The sequence below is a fragment of the Equus asinus genome, chromosome 18, assembly GCF_041296235.1.
Source record: "Equus asinus isolate D_3611 breed Donkey chromosome 18, EquAss-T2T_v2, whole genome shotgun sequence".
NCBI lineage: Eukaryota > Metazoa > Chordata > Mammalia > Perissodactyla > Equidae > Equus > Equus asinus.
The window spans coordinates 361,248-388,385 of NC_091807.1; the positions used below are offsets into that span (position 1 = coordinate 361,248).

Sequence of the window (27,138 nt, forward strand, 5' to 3'; positions counted from 1 at the left end):
TTGTTTAGCTTGGGTGATTTCCTCTACTCTTTCATCTAGATCATTGATCTATTTTTCTGTGTCGTCTACTCTGCTATTGATTCCCTCTAGTGAATTTTTCATTTCCATTATTGTACTCTTCAGCTTTTTTTGGTTCTTTTTTATATTTTCTAATTCTTTGTTGAAGTTCTCACTGTGTTCATCTATTCTTCTCTCCAGTTCAATGAGCAGATGTTTTATGACTACCAATTTGTACGCTTTATCAGATAGATTGTTTATCTCTTGTATCGTTTATTATTTTACCAAGGGTTTGTCCTATTCTCTTATTTGGAATATATTCCTTTGTCTCCTCATTTTGCATACTTCTCTGTGCTTATTTCTGTGTATTAGGTAAATCAGCTACACCTCTCAATCTTAGAGATGTGGCCTTATGTAAGAGATGTTTTATGGGGCCCAGTAGCATGCTTCCCTGTAGTCACCCATGCCAAATGCTCCAGGGCTTTCCACTATATGGGCTGCCTGTGCCCTTCTGCTGTGTTGCGGATGCAATTGCTGCAGGTGGGCAGGTAGGTGGGGCTGGTCCTGGGCAGGCTGGTTGTGAGCAGGCTGGTTGGGCAGGTCCAACATGTGTGGCTGCTGTGGATAGATGTGGTATTGGGTATGGCAGCCCTCCAGTGTGGCCGGCTGCAAGAGGTGGTGCACAACTGCTGGTGAGCAGGTCAGACTGCCAGTGTACCTGGCTGCAGGGCCCAGTGGTGTACGACTGCTGTGAGCTCTCTGGTGTGTGGAGAAGGCTCCTGTGTGGCTGATTGCTAGGCCCAAAGTTGCACAACTGCTGCTGGCTTGCTGAGGGGCAGGGCAGGCCGTAGAATGGGCTGGCTGCACATCCTGGTGACATGCAATGGCCTTGGGTACACTGGTGGGTAGGGCAGGCCTCCTGCACAGCCATGTGCAATTGTTTCAGGCATATTGGCAGGTGGGGCAGGCCCCCTGTGTGGCTGGATGTGAGGCTCAGCTGCATGAGTCTGTCACAGGCTTTCTGTTTGGTGGGGCAGATCCTGGTGCTGACAGGCTGTGCTGCCCAGCTGTGCATGATTCCCTTGGGTGGGGCAGGACCCCATGCTAACAGGCTAGAGGAAGGATTCCAAAATGCATCTGATAGCGTCGGCCTTAGTGCAGCTGAATTAGGTCACAAAAATGGCTGCAACTAGTGTATCAGTTCCTAAGGGGGAGGGGGCACCCAGCCACCTCCTGTCTTTTAGAGAGGTGCTCCAAGCTTAGTAAGTGAGTCTCTTTTACCAGTGGACTGTGTACTTTCCTAACTGGTGTTTCTGCGTTGGTGTCCAGGTTAACAGAATCTTTGCGTGGGCCCTTTAAGAGCAGGTTTCTCTTTCCTTGAAGTTCTATAGTTTTCCTGGGTGTATTCCCCACTGGTTTAGAAAGCCAGGTGTTTTGGCGTCTTGTCTCTCTTGTGTTGAGTAGAAGGGCTGGGGTGCTTAATGTGGAGCTTGGATCCCTTGCTCCTCCAGCAAAAGGGCTGTAGCTCTGAGATCACTCTGACTGTAAAGCACCACGCTAGGGCTGGGGTGTGGTTCTTTCCTCTGTGGCGCCATATATCTCTGTCTTCCCATCTCTCTTCGTCTGGGCTCTTGTTGTGGGTGCTTTTTTCATCCAGTTTTCATATCTCTTTCAGAGGAAATTATTTCACATGTAGTTGTAGGTTTTGTGTCTGTGGGACGAGGTGAGTTCAGGACCCTCCTATGCCACCATCTTCCAAACCAGAAAAACTGATTTTATTGCTCTCTCTCCCTTAATTAGTCCTGGATTCTGCTTCCCATCACTAAGTCATCCATTTGCAGGTGATTTCGGTGGTGCCTTTTCACTCTAAGTTTCTACGAATTTTAGTAACATTGACCTAGAGATTGTTTCATAAGTCAGGAGTACAAGCCAACCAATCCAACCACAGATGGCCATGTTATCTGACCCAGGAGTGACCTTCTGGATTTTCCATCACCATAACCCGAGCTTCTGAGCCCAAAGAAGAATCTCATTTGATGCTACTGAAAGGTTGCATTTGAATAGGGAAATTCCAAGGCATTTTGAACTCTGAATTTCAGGGACAAACTCTTTAAGTTTAACTTAGTCTTGTTTCATGGCTTTAGAGTTTCCAAAGAGAGCCTCTGTCTTAAATGATTTGTGTGGGGAGCAAGGACTAATAGGCACCTCCATTTTACTCTAAATACTTTGAAGTTAGACTTGTCTTTGTATCTCTCACCACTAAGTGCAAGGAGCTATCAGGATGCATATTTAGAGCAACTTTCACTACCTAAATTTAAAATCCAACATCTGCTCCCTCACAAATAGTTTAACTTAAAATTGCAAAGTTACTTGAATGCTTAGCATCTAGGGTCAAGCTGCAGGCCTTCTTTTGTCTCCTTTTGTACAGGCAGGAACACCACTTATACTGAAATTATTGTTCTATCTTTCACAATATCTATCATGGATGACCAGCACTTACAGAACACCAGTAAATGTTTGATGAGCCTGATTGAATTAAATTGCCCTCTGATAGGAAGCAGTGGGTAGATGAGTAATTATGCTCACCAGCCAAGCAATATTTGTTCTGTCATTTGGGGAAGAGGTGGGCCAACTTTTCTATAAACTTGCTTTTGAATTTGCAATCTAATACTAGGCCAGAATCCTGGGCTGTGCCTTTGAATAGCTTAATTCATATTCTTATCTCAAGTAAAACCAATAGCTATTTAAATACAATATTCTCTTTAGAAACCAAGACTTTGACCCTTGCCTTCTACTACCAGCTCTCCTGATAAATTTGGCTCCTCTCTACCACCAATGACAAGTTAGTTCAGTTCACTATTTGAATAGACCATCTCCATAAAACCAGTTCAACCCCTCCAATCCAAAACTTAACAAACATGTACACAAAGTTTCTGAGTTAGGATTAGGATAACATCAAATACAGAGGAGAACAAGGCCGGGCAGTGATTGGAGGTGGGGAGGGAAGTCGGCCAAAAATGTGCGGAAGGTGAATGTAAATAAAAAGTCTGAGTTGGAGGCACCATGCAAGAAAGGTGGGAGGAAGCGATGGCAAAACTCATTGCAAGGCCAGGTATATAGAAAGTGGAATATAATGGATGGAGTAGCGAAGCATATCCATCCATTTAAATTATTCCTGGAAAATGAGGGCTAAAATCACAAAGACTAAAACAGAAGAAAATACTTAGTTTCACTGATAACTGGAATATGTGAAGCCACATGCCCTTCACAGAAATTGAGTGATAACCAGACTCATTGCTAAAACCAATTATAAGTAGCAAAATATCATTAATCTTTTTATGACTAAATATAAATTTGATTTGCATTGTAAATAGGGTAGCATATATGATGGGAAAATATAAGGCATTTGTGCAAACTGCATCAGGGCTTACTTTATCAAGAAAGCAAAATAATGGGAGAAAAAATGATTAGCCATGCTAAACTAAAATCCCCTGTCTATATAATTACTACCCACTTTAGATTTTGATATGATCTAAACTATGTCCACACTGCCATCAAAAAGATTACTTAAAAAGTTTGGCTATAATTTGGTGTATTTCTTTATTGTTGGCTGGGTAGCATTTGTGTTTACCTCAGTTTTGGGTATTTGCTTTTGTTGCTGGAAAGTCAATAATGATTAGAATTGGTAGAATTAGTTTGTGGTCTGAATTGGGGAGAATTTTGATTTTATATTTGGTATTTGCCAACCTTTTATTTTAAAACAAAAGCTCTACTTTTAACCTAGGCACCGCCTGAGGAAAATGTGTTTAGTACAATGAACTAGGCCATTTATTTATTTGTAATTAGTATTATTCTCTCAATTATATAATTTTCACAGTCAACTGCTCTACTAAATTAATTCCTTTTGTTCCTTCAAATTGTATTCCCTTTAAACATGTTCCCAGTGGTAAGGAAAGCTGCAACTGGGAAATAAGCTTCATGATGTCAATGATGAGGGTTCATTTTATTGTGTTACTCTGTTATGCATACAAAAATAAATACATTATTCCCAGCACTGGTATTGTTACATTAGTGAGATTCTTTACTACTGCAGGAAAGAGGCACACAGGAATTGCTTTTGGCAAGGGGAGCTTATTAAGTTTATGTAGAAATATTGGGTTGAAAGTTCCTCTGAGACCAGCATGTACTGCTTCTTTAGGAGAACTGAGTCCATAACTCAGTATTATCTAGGATCTAAGAAGAATGTGAGACATCTTTTCATTTAGCATTTATATTTCTAAAAACAAGATTTGATTGGCTTGACTTATCAACTTTCAGTATGCGGCAACTTTATTGGGTAGAGTTTCAGACCATAGCCCTTCAGAGCTGGTCGTCCTCACTTTTGACTTGCTTGACTTGTCTTGGACTAACTCACTGATTATTGCTTAATAAGTTGTGGCCAAAGGACTAAAGTTGCTTTCATTTAACATACATTTGAAAACGTCATATACATGAAAGAACCAGTTCTGGCTGCTTTCCTTAGGAGGATACTGTGGGCTTGACACCCTCTGAGGTCACGTTGCTCCCTCCAGCATGCCCGGTAAAAAATATCATTCTCTGTTAAGATCATCTTTCTTATTTAAATTAGTTAACTCAGTTAAATTAGTTATTTTCTTTTTTAACTAGTTAGAAAATATGGTGGGAATGGAAGGATTTATGAAAAATTGTTCTACATTAAAGTACTAAAATCTAAATGTTTTCTTATCGAGACCAGTTTCCAATTTCATACTTTTCTTCCTTGAAATCACACACATTAAATTTGAATGTGTTGCATATATGAAGGAGTTGGGAGGCATTGTCTCATAAAAGTTAAAATTCCAGAGACTAGTATATCTGTGATCTGCAGGCTCAGCTGTGAAATGCCTGAGGCACAGAAACCAGGACGTGTCAGAAACTTGGGAGTTTCAAATGATAGCTTATGGGTTGCAAGTCTAGAGAAACATTCCCCAAGTAGAGTTCAGTTTTATTGCTATAAATATAAATACTGCCTATTCTTTAAAAAACAAAACAAAACAGGATATTCATAGAAAACAGAACAAATATAAACTTCTGATGTTCCTCACACCAATTTTTTTCTTTTTTAATGGGATATTTTATGAGGCAGGCAGCAGGAAACAACTGACTACGCTTTTGGGTGAGGTGGACAGTAAAGCAGTAAATGGGGGGGAGAAGATCCTTAGATAATTCAGCAGTCTCATAAAACTGAGTTCTACAAGGAGATGTTGGACTTAGTTGTCACATCCTGAGTTTTGGTGTGCTCTGCGGGGAAGTTTCTAGCAGGTTTAAAGAGGGTTTTGACACACAAGCCACAAAAGGTGTGAGCTTAATACTTCCACATACCCAGTCACACCAAATTCACAACAGAGGACTAGGGAGAAGTAGCTCAGCAAGTGTGGTTTAGGCCGGGACAAGAGGTTCATCACTGCCGCTCTCTGACCACCTACGCATGTTTAAAGATGGAGAGGAGCAGTGGGCTGTGTTATTTTGATGACTACAGGAGAAATGCGCTTCTCTTATTTATAGGATGTGGGAATACAGCTAACATTATGGCGTGTTTATTACATGTGTCCTATTATGTGCTGGTGCTTTTCTGTTTCACTTGCAATCCTCAACACCTTTTGTGTTGGGTCTTATTATCATCATTTACGTTGATGAGAAAATAGGCCCAGAGAGATTAACTGATTTACTTAAGGCTCCACATTTAGGAAGAAGTCCATCTGGAATTAGGCCCAAAAGCTGGTGATTTCAAGCCCAAGGTGCCTTTGGGGACTTGCAAACATCTGTTTACTATTGTTCTAGGAGCAATGAGAAGCTTCCTAATGGAGTTATTGTGGAGAACTGTTCACTAATTAAAAGGATATTGAACAACTTTTAAAGAAGAAATTAGTACTTCTTTCGCTTATTTATTTGTTTAACAACATCTGCCTTGAGCCGGAACCATGGGTATTCCGTGTGTGGTAGAGTAAAGCGAGAATAAATAAGTCCAAAGTGTCCACCCCAGCGAGGAGGAGAGTGGAACATATTAACGAAAATTACAGTAACATATAAAAACAGCTAGAACTTGGGAGCTTCAGATGAAAGTTCAAGAAGTTCCACCTGATGTTATTCATTTAAATGTGTTTTTGGAATTTTTTATTGAGGAAACTTTATACATAGTGAAATGTACTGACCTCATATGTACCATTTAACAAATTTTGATAAACATATGCACCTGTGTAACCAACACCCCAAACCAGACATAGGACATTTTCATCATCCTAGAAAGTCCTCTTCCAGTCATCTCCAGCCCTTAGCAACAATTATTTTCATTTCTGTCACCATAGAATGTTGACTTGAACTTCAGACAAATGAAATCAGTTGGATTCTTCTTTTATTCTTTTTGTTCTAGCTTCTTGCTCTCAGCATAGTATTTCAGAGATTTATCCATGTGTTGATGGTATTCATAATCCCTTCTTTTATTGCAGAGTAGCACTCCATTCCATCAATATACCATGATTGGTTTTTCCATTCTCCTGTGGATGGACATTTGGGTTGTCTCCAGTTTTGAACCCATCTATTGTTATTTGATATCCAGCTCCTTAACTGAAGCGGTGGTCTCCAAATATTCTTGGTATACTTGCTATTTATTCATTCATTTATTTATTATTTATACAAATACTGTTATTGTTAACCAATATCTCAACTCACATACATTTAGGGTGAGATTCGTTGAGTGAACATATGTTCACATTTTTAATCATTTTCTTGATAATTTTGATATTTTTTGTTGATATCTTGTCAGATCTGATTAGACTTTCATTGATTTTATTTTGTAATGTGGCCAGTGAGGCTCCCATACTAGGATTGGCAATTGTGTAATCGTAGTCATTTGCCCATTTTATGTAGGTTTAATTTAGTCAAAAATGGAAAATAAAATTTGTAAGTTCACTTTTTAGTTAAAATTGAGCATTGTAATCTATAAACCCAATATCTAGTGCAAATGTAGACTACTACATACATCGATAAGTTTAAAGCAAATGCATAATTGAAGGAACTACTGTCCCATGTCTCCTAATTGTGGATGTCCCGCTCTTTCCTTAGGACAGCTGAATACTGTAGTGACATGAACATCTGACATATGTATAGCCCTACTGAGGGGACTAGTGTTAATCTGGATAATAAAATCTTTAAAACTTAATTTCTTATTTCTTTTTTCTCTTTTAAATATGAAAACTATTTCAAGAAATGCTGACATTTTCTACACTTAGTACAGTGGCTTGGTTTATTTACATCCTGGGGGCTTGCACTCCACTTTAGAGACCTCTGATCTAGACCTTGGGTTAGTGGAAAAACTGTGGACAAGACAGCAGTCAGAACACCCATTTTCTGATTATATCCTGCTCACTGACTCACTACAGAATACTGTACCCATTGCTCCATATCTTTGGACATTGCAAACACCTTTGCAAGATAAGTTGTTTGGACTAAATAATCTCTAAGGTCTCCCTGGAGACCACATGATATTGCATTTGTTTTGTCTTTGTGCCCTCTTCACATTCTCAGAAGACCCATCTCTTAACGTGATCTCCTTCTTACTCCAGTGGTGCCCCTAATAGCCTTCGAGACACTGTTGTGGGCTGAGTTAGTCTCTCACATATCTTTTTTCCCTTTATAGTGTAGCTAATGGTCATGTTCTAGAAAGATTCCCAACAGATGTTCTGCCAAGAGCAGTAGTGTAAGAGTCTAAGATGGGCAAACCTAGGGCCACCGAACTGCTAAGATCCTGAGGCAAATGTCCAAAGATGAAGGATGAAGAAAGAAGACAAATTCCTACAGCGTATCCTCACTGTCCTAGAAAGCATTGGCAATAATCATAGAGCACTTAGAAGAAGTGACTATACTAGTCACAGCAGGAAAGTTTATCTTATTGTTTCCTTGATGAAGACTTAGTTCATTCTGATGCTAACTAGTTATTTTTCTGTATACCATTCTTGATGAGAAAGTTTGGCTTAGTTTGGTAGATCATTACAGTAGCTGGCAACTTAGAATACTTTGAATTTTGGTTATCATCTTACCATTGCATATCTGAATTATTAACTTTATGAAAATAAGGGAAGCCAATTAATTCATTCAATAACTATTTAAAAAGCAAGAATAGAAGAGTGAAGTAAGATTTGAGATGAAGCTGGGTTGGATTTGATCAGATTGAATATCAGGATGTAATATTGGGGCTTCATCTTGTAGTCAATGGGGAGCCATTGACACTTTTATTTTTTAAAGATTGGCACTTGAGCTAACAACTGTTGCCAATCTTTTTTTTTCTTTCTTTCTTCTTCTCCCTAAAGCCCCCCAGTACATACTTGTATATTCTAGTTGTGAGTGCCTCTGGTTGTGCTATGTAGGACACCGTCCCAGCATGGCCTGATGAGTGGTGCCATGTCCATGACCGGGATCTGAACTGGCAAAACCCCAGGCTGCCGAAGTGGAGCACGCGAACTTAACCACTCGGCCAGGGGGCCAGCCTGCCATTGACACTTTTTGAGTTGGTTAAGAACTAGTTGTAAACCACATTTTAGGGGGAAAAAGATTGTTGACTATGTTTAAGATGAAATGCGGCAGTTAAAAAAGAAACAAGATACCTAGAGGAGATCAGACATGTAGTGATGGGAGGGTGTGGAACGGAAAGTTTGAAATAGATCTAGAAGGGAAAAAAATATACAAATTAGTGATGCCTGAATATAAGGGAATGGAAAGAGGAAGTATCAAAGATGAGGCTGAGATAGTTTAAAAATTACTTTCTCTGAAAATAATGCATTTAAATGCAATATTTATAAATATATATTTGTGTTTATATTATATATACATATAAGTGTATGCATATATTTTTTTATCACTTAAATTCTACCAAAGCTAAATTTTCTGAAGGAGAATTATTATTCTTCAGCAAAGGAACCATAAGGAGTATACTAATGAAAAACATGAAGGTTTGTTCTCACCATATTCTTTCCACCCCTCTGGCAGTGCTGTAATGAGGAGCTATTAGTATTTTAGTTGTCACTAGCTACTCATGCAAACTACATTAATTTTGTTGAAAATGGTCATTAAGAAAGTTAATTATTTTTAAAGTGTTAACCTATTATTCTGTATTATGTATTCCTAATTATTTTTCCTTTCCATTAATTATATATAATTACTTAATTCCTAAAAGCAGGTGACTCTTGTTTTGCCATGCTGTTCACTTCTGTTAATTTGGCTTACCAGATAATCCTTTGTACGAATGCAGAACCATACACTTGAGTGTTCAGAGTAATTTGATAAACATTAACTTGTTAATCCTAATGACTTATTGCTATCAAAATGAAAAACTATTTTTTGTGAGCTTGTCTTATAGTCACCATAAAGTTGACGATTGAATAATACCTAAATAAGCAAAGATAATGAAATCATATATAATGCTGGAATCCATGAGCATTAGCCCATTTGCCCAATAGAGAAGGAAAATAAATCATACCTGAGATATGGAATTAAATTATAAACACAGAAACTTTAAAGTTCACGGTTTTAATGTGAAGAGGAAGTAAAGAAATACAGACAAACAAATATAAATCAAGTAGAGGAATCTTCTTTATATCTACATTTTATGTCTGTGCGCACAAACTCAAAGTTATTTGCAGATCAATCCAATTTTGGGACACAGTCTGATACAATTGTTGTACTTTATAAATATAAACAAACATTGCATGAAACAATTTAATATTGTGCTATTTAATAATGAGTTGTTTTTTTCTATTTTCAGGGTATCTGTCTTTGGTAGTTCCCCTCAAATGTTGAAAGGATGGGTTTGCGTGTCAACAAATCCCACCTGTTATTTAAAACAGCGTGTTTCCTTCCTTTTCTGATACTCTAATCCCCACTAGAGACACTCAGTATAATTTCAATTCTATTTGCAAATCCTTTCTCTCCAGCTACAACCATCAACCTTTTATATAATAGAAGCTTAGAAGAAAATGCTTAGGATTCTTTGTTCTATTTCCATAAAGAATGTCATTAGGATTCTGACTGGGATTGCATTGAATCTGTAGATTTCTTTAGGTAACATGGACATTTTAACAATGCTTATTCTTCCAATCTATGATCTTGGAATATCTTTCCATTCTTGATGTCATCTTCGATTTCTTCCAATAATGTCTTATAGTTTTCAGTGTATAGGTCTTTCACCTCCTTGGTTAAATTTATTCCTGGATATTTTATTCTTTTTGTTGAGATTGTATTCTTGATTTCTCTTTCTGCTAGTTGGTTGTTACTGTACAGAAATGCAACTGATTTTTGTATGTTGATTTTGTACCTGCAACTTTACTGTATTTGTTGATTATTTCTAATAGTTTTTTGCTGGAATCTTTAGTGTTTTCTATATACAGAATCACTTCATCTGCAAATAGTGACAGTTTCACTACTTCCTTTACAATTTTTACACCTTTTATTTTTTTTTCTTGCCTAATTTCTCTGGCTAGGACTTCCAATACTATGTTAAATAAGAGTGGCAAAAGTTGACATCCTTGTCTTGTTCCTGTTCTTAGAGATCTGTGGGTTTGTCATATATGGCCTTAATTACATTGAGGTACTTTCCTTCTATGCCCATTTTATTCAGAGTTTTTATAATAAATGGATGCTGTATTTCGTCAAATGCTTTCTCTACATCTATTGAGATGATCATGTGATCTATATTCTTCATTTTGTTAATGTGGTGTATCACATTGATTGATTTGTGGATGTTGAAACATCTCTGCAACCCTAGAATAAATCCCACTTGATTATCGTGTATGATCCTTTAAATATACCATTACATTCAATTTTCTAATATTTTGTTGAGAAGTTTTGCAGCCATGTTCATCAGTGATATTGGCCTATAATTTTCTTTTTTTGTGTTGTCCTTGTCTGGCTTTGGTACCAGGGTAATGTTGGCCATGTAGAATGAGTTAGGAAGCATCCTGTCCTCTTCAAAGTTTTGGAATAGTTTGAGAAGAATAGGTATTGTCTTCTTTGAATGTTTGGTAGAATTTACCAGAGAACCATCTGGTCCTGGACTTTTCTTTTTTGGGACATTTCTGATTACTGTTTCAAACTCTTTCCTTGTGATTGGTCTATTCAGATTCTCTATTTCTTCTTGTTTCAGTTTTGGGATATTGTAGATTCTAAGAATTTATTCCTTTCTTCTAGGTTATTCAATTTGTTGGCATATAGTTTTTCATAGTATTCTCTTAAAATTCTTTGTATTTCTGTGGTGTCTGTTGTAATTTCTCCTCTTTCTTTCTGATTTTATTTATTTGAGTTTTCTCTCTTTTTTTCCTTACTGAGTCTGGCTGTTTGTCAATTTTCTTTATTTTCTCCCAGAACCAGCTCTTAGTTTCATTGATCCTTTCTATTGTTATTTTAGTATCTATTTCATTTATTTCTGCTCTGATTTTTATTATTTCCTTTATTCTACTGACTTTGGGCTTTGTTCTTCTTTTTCTAGTTCTTTTAGGTATAGTGTAAGATTACTTATTTGAGATTTTTCTTGTTTCTTGAAGTAGGCCTGTATTGCTATAAACTTCCCTCTTATTAATGCTTTTGTTGCATTCCATAAGAGTTGGTATGTTGTGTTTTCATTTTTGTTTGCCTCCAGGTAATTTTTGACTTGTCCTTTGATTCTTTCATTGATACAGTGGTTGTTCAGTAACATGTGTTTAGTCTCCACATATTTGTGACCTTCTCAGCTTTTTTCTTGTAGTTTATTTCTAGTTTCATACCATTGTGATTGGAAAAGATGTTTTCTATGATTACAATCTCCTTAAATTTATTGAGGTTTGCTTTGTTTCCCAACATATGGTCTATCTTTGAGAATGTTCCCTGTGTACTTGAGAAGAATGTGTATTCTACTGTTTGGGGATGGGATGTTCTGGTTTTGTGTTTCATTTAAGTCCACTGTTCCTTTGTTGACTTTTTGTCTGGATGATTTATCCCTTGATGTCAGTGGGGTGTTGAGGTCCCCTACTACTATTGTATTGCTGTAAATTTCTCCCTTTGGTCTGTTAACAGTTGCTTCATATACTTTGGTGCTTCTGTGTTAGGTGCATATTAATATGTGTTGTGTCTTCTTGTTGGAGTGTTCCTTTCATCATCATATAATGCTCATCTTTGTCTTTAGTTGTCTTTTTTTTACCTTGAAGTCTGTTTTGTCTGATATAAGTATGGTCACACCTGCTTTCTTTTGCTTGCCATTTGCTAGGAGTATCATCTTCCATCTCTTCACTCTGAGCCTGTGTTTGTCTTTAGAGCTGAGATGTGTTTCCTGGAGGCAGCATATTCTTGGTCTTGTTTTGGAATCCAGCCAGCCAGTCATTTTCTTTTGACTGTTGAATTCAATCTATTTTCATTTAGAGTGAATATTTATATGTGAGGACTTAATACTTCCATTTTGTCTTTTGTTTTCTGGTTGTTCTATATTTCCATTGTTTCTTTTTCCTTGTATTTCTGCCTGCCATTTCGTGTTGGTGGTTTTCTGTGATGTTTTTCTCTCTTTTTTCTTCCTTATGCTTTCTTATTATTTCTTTCTTCCTTATGCTTTGCAACTCTGCTCTGATTTTTTTTGTTCTGTGGTTACCATGAGGTTTGTATAAAGATCTCATAGATGAGATAGTCTCTTTTCTGATAGGCCCTTATCTTTATTAGCATATTCAGGTTCTGTCCCTTTCATTTTCCCCTTCTATGTTTTTGTTGTCACAAATTCTTCTTTTTTGTGTTGTGAGTTGTGAGAAAATTGTATTGGTTATAGTTATTTTTGATGCTTTCTTTTCCCTTATCTTTTATGTTATAATTAGGTGTTTACCAACCTATTTGGATATAGGGCTGCAATTTTCTGAATCTTCTGTCTAATTATTTATCTCTTTGCTCAAGGTTTTGTAAATGTTTGCTTTTTAGTTTCAGATAGGAGGGCTCCCTTCAACAGTTCCTATAAAGTGTCTAGTGGTGATGAACTCCCTCAGCTTTTGTTTGGGAAAGTTTTCTCTGTCATATCTGGGAGACAATTTTGCTATATAGGGTATTTTTGGCTGATAGTTTTTGTCTTTCAGTATTTTGAATATATCATTCCACTCTCTCCTAGTCTCTAGGTTTTCTGGTAAGAAATCCACTGAAAGCCTGATTGGGGTTCATTTGTAGGTTATTTTCTTCTGTCTTACAGCTCTTAATGTTTTGTCTTTGTCATTGACTTGACAGTTTTAAAGTTATTTGCCTGGAGAAGGTCTTTTTGCATTGAGGTAATGAGGAGTTTGATTAGCTTCATGTACCTGTATGTCTAGTTCCTTCCCTAGGTTTAAGTTCTCAGTTATTATTTCTTTGAATTAGCTCTCTGCTCCTTTCTCCCTCTTCCCTCCTTCTGCGATACCTATAATCTTTATGCTACTTTTCCTAATTGAGTCAGATATTTCTTGAAGAATTTCTTCAAATTTTAAAAATCTTGGTTCTCTCTCCTCCTCTATCTGTCTCATTTCTAGGTTTCTATCCTCAAGCTCACTAATTCTCTCCTCCATATAGTCTGTTCTATTTTTAATGCTTTCTACATTATTTTTAATCTCATTTATTGTGTTCTTCATTTCCAGAATTTGTTTTTCTTTTCAGAGTTTCCATCTCTTTGGTGAAGTACTCCTTTTGCTCATTAGTTTTATTCCTGAGCTCATCAAACTGTCTTTCTGAGTTTTCTTGTAATTTGTTGAGTTTCTTTATGATAGCTATTTTGAATTCTCTGTCAATCAGATTGTAATATTCTGTGACTTCAAGTTTGGTATCTGGAGAGCTATCATTTCCTTTCTGTTCTGCCATGTTACTGTAGTTATTCATGGTGTTTGATGATTGATCCTCTGCTGGCACATTTGTGGTAGTAAACACCTTTCTTATTTGGGTGAGGCTTTGGTTGCTTTGGTTCTGAGCTGCTTCTGGTTACATTTGAGAGTCTGCCCTTTCCACCCTCTACTGCCTCTGCCAAGGATATCATCAGTGCTTTCTGTGTTCTGCTTCTACTTCTGGGGTTGCTAGTGACTTCACTTTAGTGTGTCACCACTCAAGTGTCACCACTGGGATCACCAGGCTGGAAGCACTCCTACTGCTTCCTAGGTTGCCTGGGCCTTGTGTTCCTCCACTGCCTATCCATGGGCTCAGATGTGGCTGCCCCATGCACCACCTGTGCTGCTACTCCCGGGTTGCCTGTGGGTGCTGGTTGCACCAATGCCAGGGTTGCTGGGTTCACAGGTATCACTGCCAGTGCCAGGGGCACTGTACCTAGGGAATTGTATGCAGCTCCTGCTACTGGTGGTGCCAGTGTCAGGAATGCCACTCCTGGGGCCTTGCTCACTGGGTCTGCTGTGGTTCCTGAAGCTTCTGGTCAGTGGTTCCACCTGCCACAGCCAGGGTGGAGCAGGAGCTAAGCAGGGAGAGGTTTTCATTGTTTCTTGCTGTGCAGCTGCTAGTCTCTAGTGCTAGCTGGTGTGTTTTGAAATCTCAGGTCAGAGAGATCTGCTCCAGCTGGGAAAATCAGAGTTTTGTATACTATCCCCACTGTTGGAAAGACCTGGCCACTGCCAGGGAGTTGGGAAATGCATGTTAGATCTGCCGGGAGATGGGAAGGTAGTAAGCTTGCCTGCCTTCTCCACACTCACCAGGACTGCTCATGGGTGAACAAGCTAAGTCTTCTGGAAGACAGGCAGGGAGAAAGCTGTGCCTGTTTTCTTGCAGGTTTGTGGGCCAGTGTAGGGATCTATGCCCTGGATCACTGCTCTGGGGGAAAGTGGTGGGGGCTGCTTCCCTAGTTCTACTGCCTCCCACGGGTCGTCTACCCACCTTCAGCTATATAGGCACCTGGATCTCTTATGCATCCTGTTGTGCTGTGCATGGAATCCTATGTTGGTCAATGGATACCCAATTGGTTGTAACTTAGAAAGGAGGGACAAAGGGAACAACTCACTCTGCCACCACACTGACATTGCTCTCCTAGGTCGCTGTCTTCTTGTATCCTCGCATGGCAAAGAGCATAAAAAAGCATGCTCTCTCATGATTCTTGTGAGTGCATGTATCCTATTCATGAGGGCTCTGCCCTTATGACCTCATCTAATCCTAATTACTTTCCAAAGGCCCCACCTCCTAACCATAATACTGGGGGTACAGTTTCCATATATAAATTTGTGGAGGACACAAATATTCAGTCCATAACAGGTGAGTAGATTCTTGGGTGAAGAAGAGAAAAGGAAAAATTGAAATACAAAGAAAAAAAATCATATCTACATTTATAGAAAGCAAAGTTATTTTCAGAATAGGTGAAGTAAGTAAAACTCCATCATTGAAACAGAACAATCTGATAATGTTAGTGTTTGAGATACTTATTTGTAATGTATGGAAACCTGTCATTTCTCAGTAGATGCTGCTTCATATACTACTTCTTGTGATAGAATAGCATGCAGACTAAATGCTGGAGTACTTTAAGGAGCAGACTGTTGCATGCCACCTGGATATAAGAGAATAATTCATTCACCACTGAATTTTTCTCAGACTATGAAAATAAATAGATAACAAACAAGCTTATGAAGACAGGTTCTTTTTTTTTTGTTTTTTTTTTTTGAGGAAGATTAGCCCTGAGCTAGCATCTGCTGCCAATCTTCCTCTTTTTGCTGAGGAAGACCGGCCCTGAGCTAACAGCTGTTCCCATCTTCCTCTACTTTAATATGGGAGGTCTGCTGCTGGATGGCTTGCCAAGTAGTGTCATGTCCACACCTGTGATCCGAACTGGCGAACCCTGGGCCGCTGAAGTGGAAAGTGTGAACTTAACTGCTGCACCACCGGGCTGGCCCCTGAAGACCAGTTCTTATTTTAATTTGGAACAGTTCTACTCTTAGAAAATTTGTCAACCAAAGCACACAAATCGAATCCTATTTATTTTATTGCAATTAAGTCATGAGTGGACATTTTCCACAATATCCCTTAAGAAATAAACAATAAGATAAGTTACTTGTTACACTATTTATTTTCCAATATGAAACTAATTAGTGAGCTCATTCTTTTTACAGCTGTCCCTGCTGTTCAGGATTTTCCTAGGAAGATTAGGGCCATCACTTGGAAAATAGAACTTAAAAATCTAATAGTAATAATAAAAACCCACAAAGTGAGTCTGATGAATTAAGTAAAAACAATAAATAAGTCATTTTACAAGAGTTCAGTGATCTTGAACTTCCTATTCCACTTATCCACATTGAAATTGTGTTGGTTAGTGTCAGTAGGAAATCTTATCCTAAAATGGAAAAATATTAGCAATGAGTTAACCTCAAAGGGTTCACAATGAGTTTGAATAGTATTCTGAGTTCAAACGTCTATTGGGATCTTAATTAAACCTCTGCAATCTACTAGAGCAGACCAAAAACAGAGAGAACTGGATTTTTTCCAATATTGTCTCAGAATCTTCTTGTTTCTATCACAATGTTAATTTCTAAATTACCATATCCCTTAAGTTTAATATCTTTTCCATTCAGTCTCAGTGGGTGTTCCTTTGTGACAGACTTAGTAAAGTTGAAGGAAAGTTTATATATGCAAAAGATATGCAGGGATAGGAAAAAGGTGGAAATCTAACGTCAAAGAGCTAAAACTTAGAGTTTTAGAACTTTTGATTCAAGAGGAATGTGAGAAACAAATAGAAAAAGATTAGGAATTCCCAAAGCCATACAAAAATACATGGCAATAGATAAAAACAGTGTTAAGTTAGCAGGTTACATACATGGAATGTCATTCGATTAGATCCTTGTAAAAATAATTCAATTATTTATCAATTATATTTCAATAAAACTGGGGAAGAAATTCAAGCTATTAGCCCTTTGGTTTGCACAGCCAAGCATAATTTATCCATTATCTGTTCATCATTCTATCAGAAAATTTCATATAATGTATCATAAGTAATTTTTTAAAAATGATATGGGTGTTGGGACTTCTCAAAATCAATATTTCTATTACTAGTCTCTCAGACTCCCCTCATTTTACACAAACCAGATCTTAAAGTAGGTTTTCTTCCATCCAGAGTAATTCTTCACTTGATTTTACTGAATGCAGCCATGACAACTCAAAATTCAATGCTAGTGTTCAGAGTTGAACAAATTAGGAGGAAATGGGGGCTATCTTGTAATCCTACAATAAATTATCATTGGATATTCTGTTAACTTTTTTGCAACCTCTAACAAAATATTTGATTCAGGAAAGGATCACTAATGGATGATAAAATCACTGAATGAAAGATTGCTACAGATATTCATGGGATGCCAAAATACCATCACAAAAACTATTTGCCTGTTACAAGGGAAAAAAAGATGTAACTTTAAGAGGAAGGATCAGGCTGTCATCCCCTTAACCAGGATTTCATTAATAATCATGCATACATTATGCGCTATCTTATTGTGATGCAATATGAAATACACAGCATCACTGATAAGTATTATGTCTCATCAACCCCCAACACAATGTTTGGTTCTTAATTGGCTCCTTGTTTGAACGAGATGTGTTTTGGACCACTGGGAGAATTTCAAGATGGAGTGAATATTAAATGATATAAAGAATTATTAAGCTTAAGTGTGATAATAGTATTTTATTATGTAGGAAAATATTACCTTCAGAGATTACAGATAGCAATGTAGTGGGTTATTTAGGGATGCAATGTCATGATGTCTGTATTTACTCTAAATTATCACACAAAATAGATTAAGTAGATATAGCAATTGCCAACTATTAATGGTGATGATGGGTGTATTTTTCAGGGTTCACTAGAGAAATAGAACCAATAGGATGTGTGGGTGTGTATAGTTATTTTAAATTATATATAAATATGTAATTATCTTGAGGAATTGGCTCACATGATTATGGAGGCTGGCAAGTCCAAAATCTGTAGAAAGAGTCTGCAGGCCAAACACCATGGAAGAGACAACGTTGCAGTTGAAGTCTGAAGGAGGTCCGCTGGCAGAATTCCCCCCTGCTCAAAGGAGGTCAGTCTTTTGTTCTATTTGGGCCTTCAACTGATTGGATGAGGCCCATCCACATAATGAAGGACAATCTGCTTTACTCAAAGTCCACCAATTTAAATGCTAATCTCGTCCAAAAAGACCTTCATACAAACAGCCAGAATAATGTTGGTCAAATATATGGGCACTGTGGCCCAGCCAAGTTGACATGTAAAATTAACCATCACAATGATTATACGGGAATTTATTACATTTCTCTTATATTACTCTACTTTTGGGGAAGATTAAAAATTTTCAAAATAAAAGCTTTAAAAAGTTTTTAAAAATTATCTTGTATTCATAGGCATTCATTTCCTACGAAGTGGTAGTGAACTGAAAATATTTTGCTTCACAAGGCTCTTCATAGCATTGCACAGTGAATGGCAAAAAGAGAAAAAGAAAAAAATGGAAGACTTTGATGTGTAAAGTAGGAAAAACAGATGTGAGAAGTATAATGGTTTAGCTTTCTGGTGTATTTTATGCTGCATCTGTAAGGCAAATGAAAAAAATGGCTTCTAACCCCGTAGAAGCTCTCAAGAGAACTTTTTTAAATTGCAAGTCTAAATTAATTACTTCATTCAATAATATTTTATATGGACACATTTAAACAGGGTTTGAAATAAGATCTCATGGTCCCATGGCTTGTAGTGTTGAGACAAATTTTATTTTAATTATTTGAATACTCTCTTTCCAGTAATCACAAAAGGAGATTACCCAACCCATCAAGAATCCTTGGAGAGAGATGAGAGATAGTATGATTGCTCTTGAGATTTCTGATAAAGTTGGAGAAAAAAGAAAAACAAGTAAAAATCTGTCAATGTTGTTTGTGATAATAACCAAGGCACTAAAGAAATGATTTTAAAAGAAATAATGCCTGAATCAATTATCTAAAGCAAGACAATGGGAGTGCTGGAAAAGCTGAAAATTGGAATTACCTGTGCTTACTGAAGAAATGTCACCGGTAGGAAGAAGCTGTGTTGCTGAGCCTGCTGGGACAAGAACAGGAAGCAGACAGGAAGCAGCAAGTCTTTCTTCTTCCTCTAGCTGTCCAGTCTCCCTCGCTCACCCCCTATTGATGAAGCCCAGCAGGGATCCAGCTAGGTAAAGTAGTAGAGGGGTTTACAGACCTCCAGCCTGAGCATCACAAAGAGCAGTACAGAAGGTTGGGTTTAAAGCTTACAGTCCAGCAAACATGTCACTGATAGGAGCATTTAATATACATAACTATGAATTTTAATTTTACCTTAAGTAAAATTATGTCCTTTAGAAAACAGAAATGGCTATACATATCATGAAGTGCTGGGCTTGTTTCCTTCTTTAGGTTGCCTTTGGCCATTCTCTACTTAGTACTCCTTCCTTCAAAATAGAAGAGAAGGAGAAACAGGAAATAGTAGATATGAAAAGATGTAGAAATTACAGTATGAAGAGAGGATTAGAGACCATGCCAATCTCTAGCCTATATTCTGGGAAATGTAGATTTCTGGTGAACACAAATGCCTTTGTGACCTTTAACATGGTATTTTATGTTTCATCAAACCTTCCTTCCTAAGTATCAAGTTCAGCAGAAAATATGATCATATAAACTAAAGAGTGATATACTGGTTTCAAAAAACTTCTGCAAGCACATTTTTTGTTTTGTATCAGAAAATAGCAACCCTACCTCATTATATGTGGTTTATGTATGGTTGCTCATTTTAATGTAAAGTATTGCCCTCCCCCCATCTTCAAGGTGATCCAAGTTAAGCTGATTTTGAATAACACTAGCACACAGCCATATACCCCACAGATACACAGTTGAGGAAACATAACAGTGGTACATATACCACTTAATATATGATATTGGCTATGTTAAATATAAATAAAAATATATCTAGACAATCTCACATCTATTAATATGATCATATGTGAAATGATCTGTATTTACAGCTATACGATACAGCGTAAAAATCAAAAGATAGTAGATCTGAAGACTACCATTGTTTGTCCCTTCAATCTGTGAAGACTTTGGTAAGTTACCTGACTTTTTCTGGATTTATCATGTCTTAAAAGGTATCAATGCCTAGTATGCATAGAGGAGTAATGCTTGAGTTCCATCTCTGTGTCAAGCACTATGTTTTAAAAGTATTTACAACAAATGTATGTGATAAGTAGTATTATTCTCATAATAACAGACAAGAAAACCAAACTTCAAAAAATGTAGAAAAAAGAAAGATCAAAGTCATACAGCTAGAAAGTAGTCACACTTGAACCAGACATTCTTTCTTTAGTCTCGGGTAAAACAAGTGAGGTAAGTGATCATACTTGTAAACTGTAAAGTGCTGTATAAGTATCAAGAATTCAAGCAAATTTCTCACTCATCATTTCAAATCAAGAAAGAGATTAAAAAAAAAATCTCCTGTCAAGCCTGAAAAATTCAACCCTTCAAGAGCAGGAATTGTGTTTTGTCTTTTTTCCCCCTCCAGCTTAGTTTTCTATGATTTGCTTTATTTTTTTTTGATGTGGGTTGAAATTATCCTAACAATAATTCAGTTTGTCACTTCTTAAAAGTTTTGCATAAAGGGAAAAGCAATATTCATTAAGACCACTTCAAAGTGTGTTTCATTCACTAGAGAAATGAGAAAGCCTGATTGTTTCAGTATAATCCATGCTCATACCCTGTATTTGATAGGATGTATTTTTATTTTTTTCACTGGAAACGTTCCTCTCCAACCCTAATTTTTGAAGAAAATTTCTTTTTCCAAATCCTAGTTCACAATTCAAGTATGCCATACTTAATTTAATTTCTCCTTATCTGAATTCCATCAGTATTTGGAATCCAAGCCACATTATTTAACACTTACCTATGTATTAAAAATGATTCACTTTACAAGGAGACTAATTTCCATAAGAAAACACAATATTTGGTGATAATGCTCAAGTTTTGTTTCATGTTGCTCCCTAGTTTTTTCAATGTATTATTATTGGTTTTCTAGGGTGATCATAGACATCTTGAAACAAGCTATATTTTCATTATTATGAAAACTTTTAGCAACAACTGCTATATTGTGGTTGTTCCACAAATTTGATTAGCATCATTACTTTGGCAAAATTTTATTATAACAGTTCTTCAAAATTTCCCACTACTATTCATATAGACTTAATTTCCATCTCTATTAATAAATTTCTTTTAAAAAGTACACATAATAGGAGTGACATCAGCATAATGGAGGAGTGAGCTCTCCTCTTAGACTCTCTCCTCTAAGATAAAATGAAAAGGACATTCATATACCAACAGAGGACATTCACACAACACAAAAGATGTCTGAGAGACATACATAGCCATACGTCTGAAGGTGGAGGTGCTGGACCCCCTGGAGGAAGTGGAAGGAGGTAAGGAGATCTCCTCTCCCTCCCACAACAGCAGTGACCCATGATGCAGGACCATGCAAGGCACTGAGAGGAGAAGGGGGCAGCAGCCCTCTGCAGGAACACCTTTGCTCTCCACGTTCCCTCACAGCCCATGGGAAAGCCCCACACAGAGGTGGCTGAGCTGTTGCAGGGGTGTCTCCATCAAGCCAGCACACTAGAAGAGCAGATAGTGAGGACAGAGCAAAAAAGGTTCCAGACCATGCAGGTGAAAGAAAGCACCTCTCCCCCTACCCAGCACTCCAGGCCAGCCAGTCAGCCGGAGTACCTGCACATATGATAGAATAGCAGCAGCTGTGAGTGAGTGAGCCAGGAATCACAGTGGACTCAGAACACACAGCTCTTGACCCCACACAGTGGCAGGAGGTGGCAGCTGTGACCAGATACTAACACCATGTGGAGAAACAAATCCATGCCATCAAACAGTATGAAGAAATATATTAATACTCCAGGCAAGAAGAAAAATGACAAGCACCCAGAAATCAATCCTGAAAGCACAGAACCTCATAATGTAAATGGCAGAGAATTCAAAATGCTACCATAAAAAAAGTCAATGAGTTACAAGAAAATACAGATAGTATGATGAAACCAGGAACAAAATTAATGTACAGAGGGAATTCTTCACAAAAGAGCTTGAAACTATAAAGAAAAAAACAATCAGAAATGTTCAAGATGAAAAACACAAGTGATGAGATAAAGAGAAATCTGGAGTCCCTGAATAGCAGAGCTGAATTATGGAGGAATCAATCAGAAGCCTGGAGGACAACAATATAGAAATACTTCAGATGGAGGTGGAGAAAGAGCTAAGACTAAAAAGAAATGAAGAAATTCTCCAAGAAATATCTGACTCAATTAGAAAATGCAACATAAGAATTATAGGTATTCCAGGGGGAGAAGAGAAGGAGAAGGGAGCAGAAAGCTTGTTCAAAGAAATAATAGGTGAGAACTTCCCAAACCTAGGGAGGGAGCTGGAAGTATAAGTGAAAGAAGCTAGCAGGACTCCTAATTACCTCAATGTAAAAAAACTTTCTCTGAGGCATATAGTAGTAAAGCTGGCAAAAGTCAATGACAAAGAAAAAATACTAAGGGCAGCAAGGCAGAAGAAAATAATTTACAAAAGAACCCATATCAGGCTTTCAGTGGATTTCTCAGCAGAAACCCTACTAGGCTAGGAGAGAGTGGAGTGATATATTCAAAATTCTGACAGAGAAAAACTTCCAGCCAAGAATATTCTAACCAGGAAAAATATCCTTCAGACGTGACAGAGAAATAAAAACCTTTCCAGATAAGCAAAAGCTAAGGGAATTCATTGACACAAGATGCCCTCCCCATAAGAAATGCTCAAGAAGGCCCTCATACCTGGGGATAAAAAAGAAAGAGTTACAAGACTTTAGGAAGGATATAAATGCATAGACAAAATCAGAAAATTGCAGCTGTCTATTGAAACAGGTTGGCAAACACTTAATTATACCATTAATGAAAAAGGGAAGGGAAACATCAAAAATAAATATAATCTTGTCATTGTAACCACAAACTCACAGCACAAGATGGAATAGTAATGACAATAATAAATTAGAAGGGGAAGAGAAAAGGGATGGCATGGGCTTAGTCTCAGAGTATAAGAGACTATCAGAAAATGGACTAGCTCATCGATGAGACTTTTTATACAAACCTCATGGTACCACTAAACAAGTAATCAGAACAGACACATAAATGATAAATAAAGGGAAAACTAAGAAAACCGTGAAAGAAAACTACCAAACTGAATTGGTAGTCCAAAATACTTGGGACAAGAAACAATGGAAATGCAGAAAAACTGGAAAACGAGTGACAAAATGGCAGCATCAAGCCCTCATTTATCAATAATCACTCTAAATGTAAATGGATTGAACTCGCCAATTAACAGAGAGTGGCAGGATGGATTAAAAAGCAAGACTCAACAATACGCTGCCTCCAGGAAACACATGTTAGCTCCAACAACAAACACAGGCTCAGAGTGAAGGGACAGAAGACAATACTCCAAGCTAATGGCAAACAAAAGAAAGCAGGTGTTGCTGTAGTTATATCAGACAATGCAGACATCAACATAAAGCAGGTAATGAGAGACAAAGAGGAGGACTATATAATGATCCAAGGGACACTCCACCAAGAAGACATAACACTTGTAAATATCTATGCACCCAACACAGAAGCACCAAAGCACATAAAGCAACTACTAACAAACCTAAAAGGAGATATTAACCACAACACAATAATAGTAGGGGAACTTAACACCTCACTTATATCAATGGATAGATCATCCAGACAGAAAGTCAACAAGAAAATAGTGGATTAAAATGAAAACCTAGACCAGATGGACTTAATAGATATATATGGAACATTCTATCCAAACACAACAGAATACACATTCTTCTCAAGTGCACACAGAGCATTCTCAAGGAAAGACCACAAGTTGAGAAACAAGGCAAGCCTCAATAAATTTAAGAAGATTGAAATAATAACAAGCATCTTTTCGACCACAGTGCTATGAAACTAGAAATCAACTACAAGAAAAAAGCTGAGAAACTGACAAATATGTGGAGACTAAACAACATGCTACTGAACAACAAAGGGATCATTGAAGAAGTAAAAGGAGAAATCAAAAAATATCTTGAGAGAAATGAAAATGAAAATATAACATACCAAGTCATACAGGATGCAGCAAAAGCAGTCTTAAGAGGGAAATTCACAGCAATACAGGTCCACCTCAACAAAGAAGAAAAATCTCGAATAACCATCTTAAACTACATGTAACAGAATTAGAGAAAGAATAACAAACAAAGCCCAAAGTCAGCAGAAGGAGGGAAATAATAAAAATTAGATTAGAAATAAAAGAAATTGGAACAAGAAAACCAGTAGAAAGGATCAATGAAACAAAGAGCTGGTTCTTTGAGACAACAAACAAAATGACAAACCCTTAGCCAGACTCGCTAAGAAAAAAAAGAGAGAAGGCCCAAATAAATAAAATTAGAAATCAAAGAGTAGAAATTACAATGGATACCACAGTAATACAAAGAATTATAAGAGAACATTATGAAAAACTATATGCCAAAAAATTAGACAACCTAGAAGAAACGGATAAATTCTTAGACTCATGCAACCTCCCAAAGCTGAATCAAAAAGAAACTAATAATCTGAACAGACCAGTCACAAGTAAAGATATTGAAACAGTAATCAAAAACATCCCCAAAAATAAAAGTTCAGGACCACATTACTTCTCTGGAGAATTCTACCAAATATTCAGAAAAGATTAACACCTATTCTTCTTAAACTATTCCAAAAAATTGAGGCGGATGGAACATTCCCTAACACATTCTACAAGGCCAACATCATCCTGATACCAAAGACAGACAGGGACAACACAAATAAGGAAAATTACAGGCCAATATCGCTAATGAACATAGATGCAAAAATCCTCAACAAAATATTGGCAACATGAATACAGCAATACAATAAAAAGATTATACACCATGATCAAGTGGAACTTATACCAAGGATGCAAGGATGGTTCAACATCTGCAAGTCAATCAATGTATACACCACATTAATAAAACCAGGAATAAAACTATATGACCATCTCAATAGATGCAGAGAAAGCATTTCACAAGATCCAACAGCCATTTATGATAAAAACTCTTAACAAAATGGGTATAGAAGTACCTCAACATGATAAAGGCCATATATGACAAACCCACAGCCAACATCATACTCAACAGCAAAAAACTGAAAGCCATCCCTCTGAGAACAGGAACAAGACAAAGGTGCCCATTCTCACCACTCTTATTCAACACAGTACTAGAGGTTTTGGCCAGAGCAATTAGGCAAGTAAAAGAAATAAAAGGAATCCAAATAGGCAGTGAAGAAGTAAAACTCTTGCTGTTTTCAAGTGACATGATTGTATATATAGAAAACCCTAAAGAAAACATTGGAAAACTGATAGAAAAATTCGAAAACTACAGCAAAGTTGCAGGGTACAAAATCAACTTACAAAAATCACTTGCATTTCTATACTGTAATAATGAAGGAACAGAAAGAGAACTCAAGAATGCAACACCATTTACAATCACAACAAAAAGAATAAAATATCTAGGAATAAATTATCCAAGGCGGTGAAAGATCTATATGATAAAAACTACAACGTTATTGAAAGAAATTGATCATGACATAAAGCAATGGAAAGATATTCCATGCACGTAGATCAGAAGAATAAACATATTTAAAATGGCCATGCTACCCAAAGCAATCTACAGATTCAATGCAATCCCAATCAGAATCCCAATGACATTCTTCATGGAAGTAGAACAAAGAATCCTAAAACTCATATGGGGCAACAAAAGACCCCAAATAGCCAAAGCAATCCTGAGAAAAAGAACAGAGCTGGAGGCATCACAATCGCTGACTTCTAACTATACTTTAAAGCTATAGGAATCAAAACAGCATGGTATTGGTATAAAAACAGACACACAGATCAATGGAACAGAATTGAAAGCCCAGAAATAAAACCACACATCTACGCACAGCTAATCTTCGACAAAGGAGCTAAGAACATACAATGGAGAAAGTAAATTCTCTTCAATTAATGGTGTTGGGAAAACCATTAGCCGCCATTAGCCACATGCAAAGGAATGAAATTAGACTATTATCTTTCACCATAATGAAAAATTAACTCAAAATTGATCAAATATTGAATGGTAGACCTGAAGCCATAAAACTCCTAGAAGAAAATATAAGCAGTACACTCTTTGACATTGGTCTTAGAAGGATCTTTTCAAATACCATGCCTAATCAGACAAGGGAAACAAAAGAAAAGATAAACAAGTGGGACTTCATCAGACTAAGGAGCTTCTGCAAGGCAAAGGAAACCAGGAACAAAATGAAAAGACAACCTACCAACTGAGAGAATAATATTTGCAGATCATATATCTGACAAGGGCTTAATCTCCAAAACATATAAAGAACTCACACAACTGAACAACAAAAAAAACAAACAAACAACTTGCTCAAAAAATGAGTGGAGGACACGAACAGACCTTTTTCCAAAGAAGATATACAGATGGCCCATAGGCACATGACAAAATGTTTAACATCACTAATCATCAGGGAAATGCAAATCAAAACTGCACTAAGATACCACCTTATGCCCATTAGAATGGCTATAATCATCATGACAAAAATTAACAAATGTTGGAGAGGATGCGTAGAAAAGGGAAACCTCATCCACTGCTGATGGGAACGCAAACTGGTGCAGCCACTATGGAAAACAGTATGAAGACTTCTCAAAAATTTAGAAATAGAAATGTCATATGACCCTGCTATCCTACTACTGAGTATTTATCCAAAGAACTTGAAATCAACAATTCAAAGAGACTTATGCACCCCTATGTTCACTGCAGCGTTACTCACAACAACCAAGATGCGGAAGCAACCCAAGTGCCCATCAACGGATGAATGGATAAAGAAGGTGTGATATATATACACAATGGAATACTACTCAGCCATAAAAAAGACTAAATTGTGCCATTTCTAACAACATGGATGGACTTTAAGGGTAGTATGTTAAGCAAAATAAACCAGATAGAGAAAGACAAACACTGTATGATTTCACTCATATGTGGCA

The 27,138-nt window shown here is 37.1% G+C and overlaps 1 long non-coding RNA gene across 1 annotated transcript in view; it reads left to right on the plus strand.

Annotated features, from left to right (window-relative positions):
• LOC139040967 (uncharacterized) overlaps positions 1 to 27,138 on the plus strand; it is a 50,180-nt gene that overhangs the window by 17,185 nt on the left and 5,857 nt on the right. The window contains exons 2-4 of the long non-coding RNA XR_011495327.1: positions 17,922 to 18,062; positions 18,772 to 19,178; positions 20,004 to 20,084. This is a non-coding gene — a long non-coding RNA (uncharacterized lncRNA). The remainder of the gene's footprint in view (positions 1 to 17,921; positions 18,063 to 18,771; positions 19,179 to 20,003; positions 20,085 to 27,138) is intronic.